This window comes from Orycteropus afer, unplaced genomic scaffold (genome assembly GCF_000298275.1).
Source record: "Orycteropus afer afer isolate SDZICR_OR568_19922 unplaced genomic scaffold, OryAfe1.0 scaffold00155, whole genome shotgun sequence".
In the NCBI taxonomy this organism is placed as follows: Eukaryota; Metazoa; Chordata; class Mammalia; order Tubulidentata; family Orycteropodidae; genus Orycteropus; species Orycteropus afer.
The window spans coordinates 7,792,695-7,800,236 of record NW_006921742.1 but is presented as its reverse complement, the minus strand read 5'-3'; positions in this window follow the sequence as shown (position 1 = coordinate 7,800,236).

Sequence of the window (7,542 nt, the reverse complement as noted above, 5' to 3'; positions counted from 1 at the left end):
GTTTCATTGAATAAGCACTATTTCATTTAACATTTCTTGTTTGCTTTATTTTTTTTATCTTTGAGTCTTTTTTAGTATTTTTGGTTAACATTTATTTTTTTTTATCTTGTTCATTTAATTTGAGAAGTTTATTGCAAGCATTCCTGTAAGTATGCATCTTCATATCTGATAAAAAGTGCCTTTAACAGAGAAGATATTTTATTAAATGAGTAAGTCAGTGACAGAGTGAGGAGTTAAGTCATGCTGTTCTGTTTAGGGATATTATACTAAATAGTAACTTGCCCAGCCTCATCTTTAATGATGGGAAGAGCCACACCCGATGATCGGAGACTGGGTTCACTTTTGTGCATCTCCATGTCTGCCCTCAAGCTGCTGCATCAATGCACAGGGACCTGTGTGGGTCTTGGCATATCTGGTCAACAACACATGGGCCTGATTCATGTAAACGTTTGGTCCATACATCAGTAATTACCCAGCAAGTTCCCCTCTCCACCCAGCCCTCTAGTCTGTAGTCTGACTTTGGTGTTCCCTGCCAACAGTTGTGGGTAGAACAATTGACACTCAAGGATGTTTACATCCTAATTCCTGAAACCTATTACTTTACGGTATCCATTCACCAAACTTATTAAATCTGTATGCTGAGCAAATAATATGAGAAGCTGGACTATATGAAGAAGGGGCATCAGGATTGCAGGAAGAATCATTAACAACCTGTGATACACTGATGACACAACTCTGCTTGCTGAAAGTGAGGATGACTTGAAGCACTTACTGATGAAGATTAAAGACTACAGTCTGCAGTATGGATTACACTTTAACATAAAGAAAAAGAAGATCATCACAACTGGGCCAACAAGCAACATCACGACAAATGGAGAAAAGATTGAAGTTGTGGAAGAATTCATATTGGTTCCACAATCAACACCAATGGAAGCAGCAGTCAAGAAATCAGAGGACATATTGCACTAGGCAAATCTGCTGCAAAAGACCTCTTTAAAGTGCTGAAGAGCAAAGATGTCTCTTTGAAGAATAAGGTGTTCCTAACCCAAGCCATCCTTTTTTCTTTTTATTTATTGATTGTGCTTTCAGTGCAAATTTACAAAGCAAATTTGATTTACATTCAATAGTTCATGCACATTTGATTTCATAGCCCTGATTACCATTCTGAATCATAAAAAGCTCTCTTCCCCTCCCCTCCCTGAGATTACACCCTCCCTGTGCCCTTCTTAACCATGCATTACTGTCTGTCCAGTTTTCTTCTATGTGAAAGGTATTTTGAATTGCCTCATATGCATGTGAAAGCAAAACAATGAATAAGGAAGACAGAAGAAGAGTTGATGCTTTTGAGTTGTGGTGCTGATGAAGAATATTGAAGGTACCATGGACTGCCAAAAGAACTAACGAATCTGTCCTGGAAAAAGTGCAGTTGGAACATTCCTTGAAAGGCAGAATGGCCAGACTTCATCTCACCTACTTTGGTCATGTTGTCAGAAGGTACCATTCCTTGGAGAAGGACATCATGCTTGGTAAAGTGGAGGGTCAGTGAAGAAGGGAAAGGCCCTGAATGAGATGGATTGACACAGTGGCTGCAATGATGGGCTCAGGAATAGCACAGATTTTGACACTACTGCAAGACCAGGCAGTGTTTCGTTCTGTTGTACATAGGATCACTATGAGTCAGAGCTGACTCAATGGCACCTAACTACAACAACAACATTACTTTATGGGGCAAGAACTTTGAAGATGTGATTTAGTGAAGGATTTTGAGGTGAGAGACAATCCCAGATTATCTGGGTGGACCCAATGTAATGACAAGGTTTCTTCCAAGAGGTAAATAACAAGGTTAAAGATAGTAATAGAAAGTATGATGATGGGAGCAACAAATTGGAGTGATGTGAGAAAGAGTCCATGAGCCAAAGAGTTCTGGTGGCCTTTAGAGGTTGAAAAAGCAAAGGAATGGATTCTCCACTCTAAAAGGAGTCTTTAAAGGGAACCAGTCATGATAAACCCTTCACTTTAGCCACATATGATTCATTTTAAACTTCTTATCTCCAGAAGAGTAAAAGAATAAATTTGTGTTGATTCAAGCCATTAAAATTGTGGTAGCTTGTTACCATAGCAATAGAAAACTAATACACCAATCTGATCCCAGTCTCCAAATGATAACACTCAGCTCTGTCTGGTAAAATTCAGATGATATTTTACAAAAGTGTTGAAAAGGCTGGTATTTTACATGAAGAATCTTTCCAACCCTTCATACCCCAAACTACTTACTCCAATCAAATGTAAATTTTCATAATAAAGAAAAATAGATTAAAACACTACAATGCTAGACAGATGGAATGGAGACTCATATATGAATGCAGAATTCTTCTATTCTAATGGAAAGCTCTTAGAGATCACACACACAAACACAAATATACACATATACACACATATCTATTCTCTTATTGATAATACATATTAAAAATATAAATGCATGTGTGTGTGTTAATTATACACACACATGCACACATATATGCATATATATGTATGGAGCTCTGATGATACTGTGGTTAAAGGATTGGGCTGCTAACCAAAAGATCAGTGATTCAAATCCACCAGCTGCTCTATGGGAGACAGATGAGGTAGTCTGCTTCTGTGAAGATTTATAGCCTTGTAAACCCTATGGGGCAGTTGTACTTTGTCTTATGTTGTTGTTATTTGCCATCGAGTCGGACCCAACTCATAGCGACCCCTCCTTGGGTTTCTGAGGCAGTATCACTATGGAAGTAGATTGCCCAACCTTCCTTCTGAAGGTGGCTGGTGGGGTGGGTTTGAACCACCAGCCTTCTGGTTAGCAGTCAAGTGTCTTAGGCACTACACTACCAGAATCACTATGAATTTAAATCAACTAGATGGCAGTAGGTTTAGATTTTAGGTATATGTATATGTATATATGTTGTTGTTGTTAGCTGCCCTCGAGTAGGTTCTGACTCGTAGCTATTCCATGTACAACAGAATGAAACACTGCAGTAGGGGAACATATCCTTGGAACAGAGATCCCTGTGCTGAGATACCAGCAGAAAGACCCGCAGAAAGATGGTGGTAGCTGAGCTGAGATACTAGCATGAGACAGAGAGACAGGTTTGCTGGCCCACAGAGCAAGAAAGCTGAGTGCCTTTGGGAAAGAAGCTTTCTGGTAGACTGCATTGCCTTTGAGTGCTAATTGGTAGAGCGAAGTGCTTTGTAATACTTTCTGGAACAGGGAAAAGACTGGGCTGGCTTCTTCAAGAGACCAAGGAAATGGGAAGTGGAACTGCCTCAGTCTCAAAGGGCAGGACCATGGCTTCTGGGGTTTCAAAGGGTGGAACTAACACAGCATCCTAGGTGTCAAAGAGTCAGATCTTCAACAAGTCAGTTCTGGAGTGTGGGGCTACCAGTGGAAAGAGGCCATATCCACTGCCCAAAAGTGAGAGGGTGGAGCTGCCATGCCCAAGCGTCAGAAGAATGGGACCTGCCAGGCCAAGGAGGTGAAGTCGCCACTCAGATGGACTAGGAGAATTGAGCCACCCAGTGAAGGAGATCTTTACATGTACCAAGTTGGCAAGGGGTGGAATGTGGTAGTTAAGGTTGTGTGTAAACTAGGCTGGGCCATGGTTTTGAGTGGCTTGGAAGCTGGATATAGTTATTCCCCATGATGAGATTGAAAAGACTGAAGTTGTCAAAGACTTCATATTACTTGGTTCTACAATCAACACCAATGGAAGCAGCTGTCAAGGATATCAGGCAATGTATGTATAGCAATGGGCAAATTGGCTGCAAAAGACCTCTTTCAAGTGATGAAGAGCAAAGATGTCTCCTTGAGGACTAAGGTGTGCCTGACATAAGGCATGGTATTTTCAATATCCTCATGTATATGTGAGAGCTGGACAATGAATAAGGAAGACCAAAGAAGAGTTGATGCTTTTGGGTTGTGGTGCTGGCGAAGAATGCTGAAAGTACCGTGGACTTGCTAAAAGAACTAACAAATCTGTCCTGGAAGAAGTTGCAGCTGGAATGCTCCTTGGAAGCGAGAATGGCCAGACTTCATCTCGCCTACTTTAGTCACGTTGTCAGAAGAGACCATTCCTTGGAGAAGGATATCATATTTGGTAAAGTGGAAGGTCAACGAAAGAGGAGAAGGCCCTCAACAAGATGGATTGACACAGTGGCTACGACAACAACTCATGTATAGCAGGGATTGTGGAGGTGGCACAGGACCAGTGAGTGTTTCATTCGGAGACAACTCAACAGCTGCTAACAACAATAAAACCTTGTAATCATCTCCATGGTGTAATATACTGTGAGCAGCTAAGTAGCTGAAGGGGAGTTACCTTTGGAGTGTGACGTGATTCCAGTGTAGATGGAGAAGCTTTGGGAAAGATCTCTAGCTTTTTGGCACATTTGAATCTTGCATTTGGCTGAGTCTCCAGTTCTTGAACTTGAATTAACGGCTGTGTCTGTCAACCTTGGGATTACTCCTGGACTTAAACCAGTGACCTTCTGTGCTGCCTTCTAACCTTGGGATTGTGCCATTTTACCTGCAGATCTGGGATTCATCAGCCTCAGCAGCCAGCAGCTGAGTGAGTCAGGAGACACCTCCAACTCCAGTGAGCCTGGTACGAGAGACAGAGGAAGCCCAAGATCGATGGGCCTTCACCAGCCCCTAGAGCCAGCACTCTGAACCCAGGCTTCTAGCCTGCTAAACTGTAAAAGAAAAAGTTCCTGTTTGTTAAAGCCATCCACTTGTGGTATTTCTGTAATAACAGCACTAGAGAACTAAGACAGTGAGTTGTCCTCACAAATGTTGCTATATTTGAACTTTTGTTGCAGCCACTCTGTCAATCCATCTCATTGAGGGTCTTCCTCTTCTTTGCTGACCCTCTACTTTACGGAGCATGATGCCCTTCTCTAGGGACTTTCTCTCCTGACAGCATGACCAAAGTATGAGAGACAGGGTCTTGCCATCCTCTTCTCTAAAGAGCATTCTGGCTGTAGCTCTTCCAACATAGATTTATTTATTCTTCTGGCAGTGCATGGTATATTCAATATTGTTCACCAATACCATAACTGAAATGTATTCATTCTTCTTTGGTCTTCCTTTTCATTGTCTGACTTTCACATGCATATGAGGAGATTGCAAATTATATATGTAAATTAAACTAAGAAGAAAAACCCAAACCAAAAACAATGAGATATAGATGCCATGTTACCAATCACTGAAAAAAAATTCTAGAGACCAATTTGTCACTGCCAATCAAATAAAAACTGTGATCTTCCAGCTCCAATTCAAAGTTTAGAGATTTATTCTAAAGAAATACTTTAAAAATATGTAAAGATATATGAATAATAATGTTGATTGCAGCACACCGTCTTATAAGAATAAATTGAAAACATATCTGTCATTATATTGATGACAACTTATTTTATTAAAAGCAAAGAGAAAAATTAGGACATGCTGGCCTAGACACATGTCCATGATATATTTTTGGGTGAAAAAGGAAATTTTAGCTTAAAATATGTCATATGAGCCATAAAAATACACATACATTTAGATATACTGTAACAATTTTCTCAGAAGCATAAATTACATCAGCATTTTAAATAATATGTTTAAAAAACCATCATGATACATTGCTAACAACAAGAAGCAGAGGACAAGACACTTTTAAGTTAATGGATTTCAATTTCCCTTTCCAGAGTTCAAGTCATATAAGTACTCTATTTGTCTGTTTTGAAGAAGAGAAAGAAATAGATCCTCTATTCGGCCCTGGGGAGTTTTAAAAAGTGTTGCATCTCTGAGTAACACTTTAACATTTTAGTCTGTTGATCTTATCAAAGGTCATAAATGAATACTTTTCATTTGTTGAAAACATATTTCTTTCTCTATTTTTGAACTTAGAATATAAGAACAAAGTCAAACTGTCTTTCTGGCAGGGTTGAAATGCAAAGTTTTTAAAAACTTCTACTGAATAAATTGTTTCTTTTTTCATTAACTTTATAAATGAGCTGTTCCTTTACATAACCAGCTTTTTAAATTTTAAGGAATCATAAGTAAATATAATTTTAGAATTTTTTTCTACAAAGGAAGGAGTAAACATGAGTAGAGTGGTACTATGTGCCAGTCTGTTTCAATGATTTTAGAATATTACCTCACTTAATGCTCCTGGCCACCTGTTGGGGCTGGAATCATTACTCATACAGGCTCCATGGAGTCCAAGGTCACCTTGCCACACATTCTGACACAGGATCCATTTTCCTTCTCTGTAGCAAAGGATATAAAAATGTGATTTGATGTTATACAATCTATTAGTAAATTATTATTATTATTATTTTCAATTTCATATCTGGTAAAACTGAGCCATTGTCTTGGGCAAATCCTATACGGAAGTTTGTGCAATCCCAGAGTGCAGCCATTTAATACATCTAAATGATGTTTTAACTGTTCTTGTAAAATATTATGGCTCTAAAAGAGAAGAGTACAATTTAAAATACATACCTGGGCATTTTCTTCTTCTTTTTTTAAATACTATTTTATTGTGTTTTGGGAAAGAGTTTACACAGTACTTTAAGTTTCCGTTCAACAATTTCTACACAAACTGTTTAGTGACATTGGTTACGTTCTTTACAATTCGTGAACATTCTATGACCCACATAACTTCTGTGAGGTGAAGAGGAGGCGCTTGCTCGGAAGGGTGCCTGGAGGCGGCCTGGCATCGAGTGTGCAGCATGGAACCTGGCAGCCACTGCTCGCTCCCTCTGCTCAGTCCCACAGACGTCACAGCTCAGCTGCAGCCCCGAGCTGCAGTGCAGCTGGCAGTCCCCTCAGCTGCTGCTGCAACTCCCTCAGCTTGCTGACACGTGCCGTGCCCAACAGTCCTGCAGCTCAGTGCTCACAGGAAATTGCTGGCTTGTGGCCACTCTGCTCCCTGCCTCAGGACTTCAGGACTTTGGATCCTCACCAGGCTCCTGGGACTGCTCGGAGAGCACACACACTCAGAGGCAACCAATTGCAAGTGCAAGTTTGCAAATCTGGAGGCTCCAGGAGATAGTGGAAAGCAAGAGCTGTTTGCTTGGGGTTACTTTGATATGTGTGCATCAAATGCATGCAACACATATACTACATATGTGCTTGCACAACATTCAAATCACTTAACATCTTATTTCACAGAACATATCACGGAAATTAAGGAAGATTGGGCCATCTACTTCCTTAGAGATACTGCCTCGGAAACCCAAGGAGGGGTTGCTCTGAGTAGGAGGCAGTGAGTTTGGTTTTTGGTTTTGGTACGTGATTTCTATTCTGGTTGTTCCTTTTCATTAGTCTAGTTTTTTCTGCCCCCTTACTTTCTTTTCTTTGCTTTAAAGTAATTGTTGGCCATTTGGTCTCACATAGATGGTTATGTATTTATTTTCAGATGATTATTTAAAGACGCACAGCATTCATAGGCGATATTCTTTATTTTGGGGAGCTCTGGTGGTGTAGTGCCTAAGGCATTTGACTGCTAACCAGAAGGTTGG